Below are 12,506 nucleotides of genomic sequence, written 5' to 3' on the forward strand. Positions count from 1 at the left end.
ATTTTTGGTTGTAAGCAGGAATCAGGAGGATAGAGTTGTGGTCGGATTTACCAAATGGAGGGCGAGGGAGAGCTTTGTACGCGTCTCTGTGTCACGTCCTGACCAGTAAAAGAGGCTGTTTGTTATTGTAGTTTGGTCAGGGCGTGGCAGGGGGTGTTTGTTTTATGTGTTTCGGGGGTTTTGGTATATTTTCTATGTTAGTATATTTCTATGTCCGTGTCTAGTTTTCTATTTCTATGTTTAGGGTTTTTGTTTGATCTTCAATTGGAGGCAACTGTTTCTTGTTGCCTCTGATTGGAGGTCCTATTTAGTAGAGGTTTTTCAGCTTGTGTTTGTGGGTGGTTGTTTGCAGTCTAGTGTTTTGTACCTGACGGAACTGTTCAGCTGTCGTTCGTTTCTTGTTTCTGTTTTCGTGTTCAATAAAAGTAAAAAATGAGCACTCAACCTGCTGCGCCTTGGTCTACTCCCTTCGATGGCCGTTACACTCTGTGTGTGGAGTATAGGTGATCTAGAATTTCTTTCCCTCTGGTTGCACATTTAACATGTTGATAGAAATTTGGTAGAACTGATTTCAGTTTCCCTGCATTAAAGTCTCCGGCCACTAGGAGCGTCACCTCTGGGTGAGTGGTTTCCTGTTTGCTTATTTCCTTATACAGCTGACTGAGTGTGGTCTTAGTGCCAGAATCTGTCTGTGGTGGTAAATAAACAGTATAGCTGAAAACTATAGCTGAAAACTCTCTAGGCAAGTAGTGTGGCCTGCAATTTATCACAACATACATTACTTCAGGCGAGCAAAATCGAGAGACTTCCTTAGATTTTGTTCACCAGCTGTTGTTTACAAATATGCACAGACCACCCCCCTCGTCTTACCGGAGTGTGCTGTTCTATCTTGCCGGTGCAGTGTATATCCCGCTAGCTGAATATCCATGTCGTCATTCAGCCATGATTCCGTGAAACATAGGATATTACAGTTATTGATGTCCCGTTGGTAGGATATTCGTGATCGTACCTCATCTAGTTCAATGTCCAATGATTGCACGTTGGCGAGTAGTATTGACAGTAACGGCAGCTTTCCCACTCGCCTTCTCCGGGTCCTGACAAGGCATCCGGCTCTTTGTCCTCTGTACCTGCGTCGCTACCTCTTGCAAATAACAGGGATGTTGGCCCTGTGGTGTGTTTGAAGAATGTCCTGTGCGTCCTCCTTGTTGTAGAAAAAATATTGGTCTAATTCGAGGTGAGTGATCGCTGTCCTGATATCCAGAAGCTCTTTTTTTGCCGTAAGATACGGTTGCAGAAACATTATGTACAAAACAAGTTACAAATAACGTGAAAAACCCCCACATAATAGCACCATTGGTTGGGCGCCCATAAAACTGCTGCCATTTCTTCCGGTGCCATTTAAAAATAATAATAATAATCTTCATCCACGGTTTAGGAAAGGGCTGATTTAGTAAGCTAGCTACTGCAGGATATCAACAAAAGCAGATTAGAAACAGACATGCTTTTCTGAAAATGATGTTTTGCTTATGAAGTGATTTGATTGGTCTAAAGCCAAATCCAACTGGCCTCCCTTGGGGGGGCATTTTGGTGAATCAGGACATCCCACAGTTGAGCTCAGCTCAATGTTGATTGGGTAACTTTAAAAAAAGTATTATTATCAAGGGAGGCCAAATGCTTTCTGGCATAATTAAATCAAACGCTACAGTGGTAACATGTTTTACTCTTTTGGGCCAGACAGAATCAGATACACAGGCTACACATACTGAGACAGAGGGGAACTGTTTCCCTCACTCAAATGATTTCTCCAGTGATATTCAGCCACTTGTGAATTGACGGGAAACTACGAAAACAGAGAGAAACGAAACATCATTCTACAATTTCTTTTTTTATTGGTAAAATATCTGGGGAAGCCTGACTTCCCTTGACACCCATGTATACACACCATGGTAATAGCACAATGTTCCCGTAATGTTCTTAGAACATACTGCCACAAAAAAAAAAGTGTGAGCAATAGAAGTGGTTCTGAGCAAACATTAGAGAAACATTCTGCTAATGTGAATGAATATGTTATTCAAAATACCCATAACAACAAACATGTTTTCAAACTTTTAAAGAAATGGCATTTCAACGTTCTTACATCATGATATTTTATTAATGTATAGTCTAAACATACGTATAGCTTTTTTTAAAAGAAAGATCATCAAGTGGAATTGAACTTGCGATCTACCATCTTCGAGCACTGTAAGCTACTGCTCTGCAGTGCCAACAGGATCCTAATGTTTCAAATGGATTTCCCTTTACTCTGAAGTCCTTCAATTGTTATTCAAACTTTGGCTATATGTCTTAGTACTACATACGGTATGCACACGTACACCTCACTGCAATCTGCCAGGCACATGATTTCTGAAATCAAGTTTGTAGGGAAAATAAAATGTAAAACATCCCACCTTTACAGTACATAAAGATGATTGGTAGAGGAAAAAATAATAGAGTGTTCTTATTTTTCTAAATGTAGTTATCCTATCTCTACAAAGACAAAGACCTGGAAATCAGTAAAAAGATGTGAACAGCTTTATATTTATGTTTTTTATTTATTTATTTTTTATTTCACCAACAGGCCTAACCAGGTAGGCCAGTTGAGAACAAGTTCTCATTTACAACTGCAATAAAGCAAAGCAGTGCAACACAAACAACAATACAGAGTTACACATGGATGGAATAAACAAACGTACAGTCAATAACACAATAGAAAAAAATCTATACACAGTGTGTGCAAATGAGGTAACATTAGGGAGGTAAAGCAATAAATAGGTCGTAGTGGCGAAGTAATTACAATTTAGCAATTAAACACTAGAGTGATAGATGTGCAGAAGATGAGTGTGCAAGTAGAGATACTGGGGTGCAAAGGAGCAAAAAATAAATAACAATATGGGGATGGGGTAGTTAGATGGGCTATTTACAGATGGGCTATGTACAGGTGCAATGATCTGTGAGCTGCTCTGACAGCTGATGCTTAAAGTTAGTGAGGGAGATATGAGTCTCCAGTTTAGTGATTTTTGCAATTCGTTCCAGTCATTGACAGCGGAGAACTGGAAGGAAAGGCGGCCAAAGGAGGAATTAGCTTTGGGGGTGACCAGTGAAATATACCTGCTGGAGCGAGTACTACGTGTGGGTGCTGCTATGGTGACCAGTGAGCTGAGATAAGGCGTGGCTTTACCTAGCAAAGACTTGTAGATGACCTGAAGCCAGTGGGTTTGCCGACAAATATGAAGCGAAGCCCAGCCAACGAGAGCATAGAGGTCGCAGTGGTGGGTGTATATGGGGCTTTGGTGACAAAACGGATGGCACTGTGTCCAATTTGCTGAGTAGAGTGTTGGAGGCTATTTTGTAAATGACATCGCCGAAATCAAGGATTGGTAGGGTAGTCAGTTTTACGAGGGAATGTTTGGCAACATGAGTGAAGGATGCTTTGTTGCAAAATAGGAAGCCAATTCTAGATTTAATTTAGGATTGGAGATGCTTAATGTAAGTCTAGAAGGAGAGTTTACAGTCTAGCCAGACACCTAGGTATTTGTAATTGTCCACATATTCTAGGTCAGAACCATCCAGAGTAGTGATGCTGGACGGGCGGGCAGAGATCGGTTGAAGAGCATGCATTTAGTTTTACTTGCATTTAAGAGCAGTTGGAGGCCACGGAAGGAGAGTTGCATGGCATTGAAGCTCGTCTGGAGGTTAGTTAACACAGTGTCCAAAGAAGGGCCAGAAGTATACAGAATGGTGTCTGCGTAGAGGTGGATCAGAGAATCAACAGCAGCAAGAGCGACATCATTGATGTATACAGAGAAAAGAGTCGGCCCGAGAATTGAACCCAGTGGCACCCCCATAGAGATTGCCTGAGGTCTCGACAACAGGCCCTCCGATTTGACACACTGAACACTGTCTGAGAAGTTGTTTGTGAACCAGGCGAGGCAGTCATTTGAGAAACCAAGGCTCTTGGGTCTGTCGATAGGAATGTGGTGATTGCCAGAGTCGAAAGCCTTGGCCAGGTTGATGAATACGGCTGCACAGTATTGTCTCTTATGATGGCAGTTATGATATCGTTTAGGACCTTGAGCGTGGCTAAGGTGCATCCATGACCAGCATGGAAACCAGATTGCATAGCAGAGAAGGTACGGTGGGATTCGAAATGGTTGATGACCTATTTGTAAACTTGGCTTTCGAAGACCTAGGGTAGGATAGATAGTTAGTCCCATCCCAGTGGTGCAGTGGAATAACTCAAGAGATAACACTCCAAAGCTCCCAGGTTTGATCCCTGCTTGTGACTATCAACAATGTATGGTAAAAATATGTTTGTACAATAAATATGTAATACATTTTCATGTAAGTACAAATATTTGTCATTTTGTGTTTCTACATGGATTGTTGTACAACCAAATTCATCAACAGTAAGATAACTGTAGCTAGGTTTCCATTCAATTTGCAACAGATTTTTGTGAGAATATTCAAAAATGTTCCCACCCGAGATGGGTTCCCATCAAATTGACTTGTTGCAGATAAAAGGCAGTGCGGGATGACGTAGTGCACATAAAAAAAACTTTTGTGGTTAAATTTCAATGTACCGAATCAAAAATAGAAGTTAAATGTGTTACCAACCCACAAAAATGTTTGCGTTATAGCACGAGTGTGCCCATTCTGGTAAGGTAATGGCACACACGACTACATGATGAGTTTACGTGGCTTGCAAAAGTATTCACCCCCTTGGCATTTTTCCTATTTTGTTGCCTTACAACCTGGAATTAAAATACATTTTTGGGGAGTTTGTATCATTTGATTTACACACGTCTACCACTTTGAAGATGCAAAATGTTTTATTGTGAAACAAACAAGAAATAGGACAAAAAAAACATAAAACTTGAGCGTGCATTACTATTCACCCCCCCCCCCCCCCCCCCCCCAAAGTCAATACTTTGTAGATCCACCTTTTGCAGCAATTACAGCTCCAAGTCTCTTGAGGTATGTCTCTATAAGCTTGGCACATCTAGCCACTGGGATTTTTGCCCATTCTTCAAGGCAAAACTGCTCCAGCTCCTCCAAGTTGGATGGGTTCTAATGGTGTACAGCAATCTTTAAGTCATACCGCAGATTCTCAATTGGATTGAGGTCTGGGCTTTAACTAGGCCATTCCAAGACATTTAAATGTTTCCCCTTAAACCACTTGGGTGTTGCTTTAGCAGTATGCTTAGGGTTATTGTCCTGCTGGAGGTGAACCTCCATCCCAGTCTCAAATCCCTGGAAGATTGAAACAGGTTTCCCTCAAGAATTTTCCTGTATTTAGCGCCATCCATCATCCCTTCTATTCTGACCAGTTTCCCATTCCCTGCCGATGAAAAATGGTATTCTCGGGGTGATGAGAGGTCTTGGGTTTGCGACAGACATAGCGTTTTCCTTGATGGCCAAAAAGCAACATTTTAGTCTCAACTGACCAGAGTACCTCCTTCCATATGTTTGGGGAGTCTCCCACATGCCTTTGTGTGTTTGCTTATTTTTTCTTCTTTAAGCAATGGCTTTTTTCTGGCCACTCTTCCATAAAGCCCAGCTCTGTGAAGTGTACTGCCTAAAGTGGTCCTATGGACATATACTCCAATCTCCGCTGTGGAACTTTGTAGCTCCTTCAGGGTTATATTTGGGCTCTTTGTTACCTCTCTGATTAATGCCCTCCTTGCCTGGTCCGTGAGTTTCGATGGGTGGGCTCTCTTGGCAGGTTTGTTGTGGTGCCATATTATTTCCATTTTTTAATAATTGATTTAATAGTGCTCCGTGGGATGTTCAAAGTTTCGGATAATTTTTAATAACCCAACCCTGATCTGTACTTCTCCACAACTTTGTCCCTGACCTGTTTGGAGCGCTCCTTGGTCTTCATGGTGCCCCTTGCTTGGTGGTGTTGCAGACACTGGGACCTTTCAGATCAGGTGTATATATACTGAGATCATGTGACAGATCATGTGACACTTAGATTGCACACAGGTGGACTTTATTTAACAAATTATGTGACTTCTGAAGGTAATTGGTTGCACCAGATCTTATTTAGGGGCTTCATGGCAAAGGCAGTGAATACATATGCACACACCACTTTTCTGCTGTTCCCACAACCTAATAACACATTCTGGGAACCTTTTAAAGAACAAACCAAATGTGTTCTGGGAAGGTATTTGTAACATCATGTGAATGCTTTATACAAACACTGTATAATCATCAGCACAACTGGAACGTTTTTGTGTCATTAGAACATTTGGGGCAACCTGATGTATGTTCTGCAAGCATTCACAGAACCAATTATGGTTTGCTTGATCTCTTCATAGAAAAATACTGGACTTCATCAAATAAATATTAAAACAGCTTAAATGGATAGCTCACCCAAATTACAAAATCACATATTGGTTTATTTACACTGTAAGCAGGACAAGGCATGCGGGTCTCAGTTTGTGGCACAAATCCCATTCATGTCATGGGACAGATACTAGCATTTTTCACGTATCATGTCCAAATAATCCGAAAGCATCTCAAATTGATTATGAAACTAAACAAAGTCACTTATAATTGTTTTGAACATGATGTGCAAGATATTCTAATATCGGTCCCATGACTTGAATGGTATACATGCCAAAAAGTCTAAAAAGTTAGCATATGGAAACAGTGCCAGGGAAATTAACCAAAGCATTGATTGCTGTCATACTTTGTCCATAGACTGCTTACAGGGTAAGGAAGTCAATATTTTATTTTGTAATTTGGGTTCACTACCCCCTTAAATATGTAAATTGAATGCATGGATTTTTCATTTACATATTTGGTATTTCATTCTGGATTTTTGGATATTCCAAATTAGCCTAAAACAGTTGCATAAATTCACTGACATGAGTGTGCTGTGGTAAAAGCAAACCCTTGCATACAGATAAATATCCTTACATTTAAATAATTCAGTTCATAATCAGGAGGCAAATTTCACCAGTTTCATATCTCTGCCACGTCACTTGTTATAATGCGATAAGCTGGTCTCTAATGAGAGCTCATTTGCTGCTGATTGCTCATGCTAAATGCCAGACAGGTTTGACATTTTGCTGTTTGTGACCCAGCGTTGGCCTCAGCAGCAGCACAGCCTGGAGCCATGCCACGCGTGGCACAACAAAATATTCCTTAGAGAGAGAACAGTCTACACACACCCACACACTCATCACCATGGGAGATGAGTAAGTCTTGGATCCCAGTTCCTAAAAGGTGAAGCCAAGACACGTTAGTGGGGCCAGACACAAGAGACCCTGTGGTAATAGCCTAACAGCAAGTGAGTCTATGAACCCAATGGACGATTACACTCAGAGATTAAAGGAGTAAGTTGTTCGATATTATTCTTGCTACTCTAAGTCTATGTCTCTCAGGAGGAGAGTTCATTTAGAGGTAGCCTTCTTCACTGTGACTAAAAGTACTTATGGCTATGTATCCTTAGTCATGCTCCATCTAGCTTGCAAACTAGCTTGTATCCTACTGTACCTTTTGTCAGAATGCATTTTGCTGTAATATTGCTGCTAGCCAAGTATGGATTGCATTTTTGGACAACCAGTTGATCATAAATTAGTTCTGGCCAGTGGTTCTGAGCATCTCTAGTTTACATTAGGGGACAATGTGTTTACTTGGCAAATGAAAAGTCTGAACTATATCTTCAACCAGTGATATTGTAGCTATTTTTGCCAAAGGCAACAGTGTTATTCCCCTTGCGGGTCTCAAACCCTGGTATTACCACCTGTTCCTAACCACTTTGCCAATAAGGGTTTTTGGGGGATGGGGAGTCATGACAGGCCTATGTTGGCATGGTTCACTACAATATTATAATTTGGTGGGCAGAGCTACGCTATTACCACATCTCTATCAATATGGACATGAGTCAACAACATGCCAGACAGAACTACAGTACCTTGGATTGTTCAAGGGTAAATTTCTTGTCCTGGCTCTGGCTCTTGGCCATTGCCCCAGGTTTAGACACCTTCACATCCCTTGTCATCCGTATGGGGCCAACCTTAAGACCTGGCCACTGTTAGGGATTTTTTCCCACCAGGGCTGAGACTTTGTTCTTTCCAAGCCTCCATTCCAGATAGTTATGTTGAAAATCCACCCCTCCTACCTTTGCCCACAAAACAGCATCAAAGTACCTCCTAAAACACGGACTGAAATTCAGAAAGCTCAGTATGTCTCTGAAGCAGTGGCATTGCTGACTGCACAGAGACCCGCTGTAAGAAGGTGAAACCAGGACTGTGCAGAGCCCAGGGTAAGACAGGTTTCAGATGTTAGAGGTTAAGTAGAGGGCAGACGGCAGACAGCAGAAGAGCAGCGGCTGTGTGCCATGACTGCGTCAGGAGTCTATGCCGCAGTCAAAATAGAGGGCAAACTGTATGGTCATGGAAACTCATGGTGATCGTCTCTCTCGCTCTTTCTCTCTGATGAGACAGACTTTAACAAGCCAATGTTTTTTCATAATTGATGCCAGAAGTGATGGGTCATCTAATGTTTTAATAATAGAGCATATCACTGGCGATCAGTGCCGTTTAAGATGAGGAAGGAAGATTTTTTTTTCATGAGCATGGCCTTATTCTATTACAGCACGTTGGATGACTGTCATTCATATTCCATTCACCTAGTTCTATGTAACAGCGATAGGTTTAGGATGCTACATGATGCTCAAATTTGACCTTTACCCATCAACAAACTAGCCTATGAATGAAAGTTTACAACGTAGGTGCACACAGGTCGAGAGAAACATTTGAGGTGACAGACAGTGTGACACATGGACGGACAGTGACACATTCAATACCGCCTTGCACACTCTTGCCTGCATGTAGCTGAAATAGGGTGTAATCATAAGTCCAACAGTTGCAAACAAGAGTTTCTATTGGACAAATTGAGGTATGTTTATCCCCGTTTTGTTCCGTTGGCTTCCGTTTAAAAAAAAAATCAACAGAATTGGCGTAATGAATACAACTCTGATAACGTGTAAACACAGTTCACTTTCATAGCAGCCACGTTGTATTCATTCTCGCATCTATGCACTCTCCTCCTTTCACCTTTCCCCTTCGCTTGTGGACTTCAATTCAGCTGTATGTGACCAGGAGAAAAAACCTTTCCAAGCCAAACCGTAACCGCTACACACAGTCTACATTTTTGTCACCATATTAGCTAGTCACGTCATAGTCAACATAGCTAATAGAACTAACACGTTAGAAAAACCTGCTACAATCATACAATAACGTTACAATGTACAGTCAGTAATCAGTTAAGCACAGGGGTGGGCAAAGTTTTTGCCTCCAGGGCCACATAGGGATTTTGAAATTCAACGGAGGGACGCATTTTTTGGGGGGCCAATTGTTTGTTAAAATCAATTTGCAGGGGCCTTTCGAGTGGCGCAGCGGTCTAAAGCACTAAAGAGTGGCCCAGCGTCGTTCGGGTTAGGAAAGGAATTGGCAGGCTGAGATTTCCTTTTCCTATTGTGCTCTACCACATCCTGTGGGAACTTGCACGCTGACACGGTCACTAGGTGTATGGCGTTTCCTCCGACACATTGGTGCGGCTGGCTTCCGTGTAAAGCGAGCATTGTGTCAAGAAACAGTGCGGCTTGGCTGGGATGTGTTTCGGAGGACGCACGGCTCTCGACCTTTGCCTCTCCCAAGTCTGTACAGGAGTTGCAGCGATGGGACAAGACTGTAACTACCAATTAGATACCACAAAATACATTTCAAAAAAGAAAAAAATATATATATTTTTGGTCTCGTGGGCCAAATTGAAGTGGGCCCCCTTGGTTTAGCACATACACCGGCAGGCCCCGGTGGCAATAAATCAGTATAACCAAAAGCTTACCTTGACTTGGAAGAGTTCTAGGATTGTGTTGGATAGTCGTGGCCAGCTAGCTAACATAGCATCCCTCTATTTGAACAGGGTGTTTGAGTAGGCTAAACTAGCGATTTGCATTTTATAGGCAAGTAAGTGAAACTGAAAGTGAAAACAACTCTCTCACTCTCTTGCTTCTCCTTAATTTTAAAAGAAATTAATTTGTTCAGAACTGTTCAACTATTCTTTCTCTCTCTTTGTGTCAATTACTCACCACATTTGATGCACTGCAGTGCTAGCTAGCTGTAGCTTATGCTTTCAGTATTAGATTATTTCTCAGATTTTTTGATCGAGTGTACAACATGCTGATAGGTTGGAGGACGTCATCCAGAAGTTGTCATAATTACTGTGTAAATTATGGAAGAAGGTGAGAACCATGAGCCTTCGAGGTTTTGTATTGAAGTCCAAGTAAATACATTTTTAAATGTTTTACAATTTTTATTTTTATGAAATTCACTGAGGAGGATGGTCCTCCCCTTCCTCCTCTGTGGAACCTCCACTGGAGCATATATTTTAGCAGCCATGTTAGACAATTTATCATTCGCTTAGCATAAACCCTAAACATTGAATGTTTTGTAAGTACACAGGTGAGAATGACCCTCTCCTTACATTACTGGTGTGAATGTGCTCATCTTCATGTCACCCCTACTGACAGTGAGTAACAGATACAGAAAAGCAACAGCAGATACAGAAAAGCAACAAATTAAGAGGAAGACAGAAAAATGGAAAGGATAGAGAGAGAGAGGGAGAGAGGGAGAGAAAGACAGACAGAAAGCGAGAGAGAGAAAGGGGGATGTTTGGCTGCCCCTGGCAACCTAGGCCCACGGTATGCATGCCAAACAACTTCTGCTGCAGTGGTGCAGTGGAGGAAACTGAATCAGTGCGTACTGTAAACACCATAAATCAACAGCGTGGGGGGCTCGCAAAAGCAACGCTTTACTGCCTCTCTACATATTCAAACCGCGCTGAGCAATTTCAGTTCAATCCTCCGCCTCAGTTCAGCTTCTGCACAAGCTACACGGCTTAAGAAACTCCTTAAAATATGAGAGGGGGAGCGGGGAGGGGGAGGGGGGGAGAGATAGCATGGAGGAATAAGCAGCCCATGGGTGTATGGGCAGAATTAAAGAAGGGAGGTCGCTGTTTAAAACAAAAAGGGTTAACAGTAGCCACAAACCGGGCTCACAAGTGAGCGAATATGCACTCATAACATGCGGAGAAAAAAGCTTTGGAACAATATTCATGTTATTGCATTTCGAACAAATCTTTTCATTATACATTTGAGAGATATAATTATTTTTTGCATTTGTACCAGGAAATTATATTTAATATCAGTGGTGGAAAAGGTACCCAATTGTCATACTTGAGTAAAAGCAAAGATACCTTAATAGAAAATGACTCAAGTAAAAGTAAAATATTATTTGGTTTTAAATGTACTTAAGTATCAAAGTTAAATGTAATTGCTAAATATACTTAAATATCAAAAGTAAAAAGTATAAATAATTTCTAATTACTTACATTACGCAAACAGCATAATGTAACAAACAGCATTGTAGTTACTCCACAATACTAACCTAATTGACAAAGTGAAAAGAGGGAAGCCTGTAGAGAACATCATTTTTTTTTACCTTTATTTAACTAGGAAAGTCAATTAAGAACAAATTCTAAAATAAAATGACAGTGTACCCCAGACAATTGTGTGCCACCCTATGAGATCTGATACAGCCTGGATTCAAACCAGGGACTGTAGTGACACCTCTTGCAGTGAGATGCAGTGCCTTAGACCACTGCGCCACTCGGGAGCCCAACATGCATCCTTTTTGAAATGAGGCACTAAATGCAAAACTGCAAAGAAATTAACTTCATGTCCTGAATACAATGCATTATGTTTGTGGTAAATCGAACATAACACACCACTGTTTACCACTCTCCATATTTTCAAGTATGGTGGTGGCTGCATAATATTATGGGTATGTGTCACGCCCTGATCTGTATCACCTGTCCTTGTGCTTGTCTCCACCCCCCTACAGGTGTTGCTCATCTTCCCCATTATTCCCTGGGTTTGTCTGTTGCCAGTTCATCTTGTTTGTCAAGTCAACCAGCGGTTTGTCTCAGCTCCTGCTTTTCCCCAGTCTCTCTTTTTCTCGCCCTCCTGGTTTTGACCCATGCCTGTCCTCACTCTGAGCCCACCTGCCTGACCCTAAATCTGCCTGCAGTCCTGTGCCTTTGCTCCTACTCTTGATTACCGACCTCTGCCTGACCTGACCTGAGCCTGCCTGCCTGCTGTCCTGTATCCTTTCCCCACTACTCGGGTTATCGACCTCTACCTGACCTGACCTGAGCCTGCCTGCTGTCCTGTACCCTTGCCCCACTACTCGGGTTATCGACCTCTGCCTGTCTTGACCTGTTGCTTGCCTGCCCCTGTTGCTGTAATAAACATTGTTACTACAACACAGTCTGCATTTGGGTCTTGCCTGAAACGTGATAGTATGCTTGTCATCGGCAAGGACTAGGGAGTTTTTTGGGATAAAAAGGAATGCAATAGAGCTAAGCATAGCCAAAATCCTAGAGGAAAACCTGGT

This window comes from Salmo trutta, chromosome 4 (assembly GCF_901001165.1).
Source record: "Salmo trutta chromosome 4, fSalTru1.1, whole genome shotgun sequence".
Lineage (NCBI taxonomy): Eukaryota > Metazoa > Chordata > Actinopteri > Salmoniformes > Salmonidae > Salmo > Salmo trutta.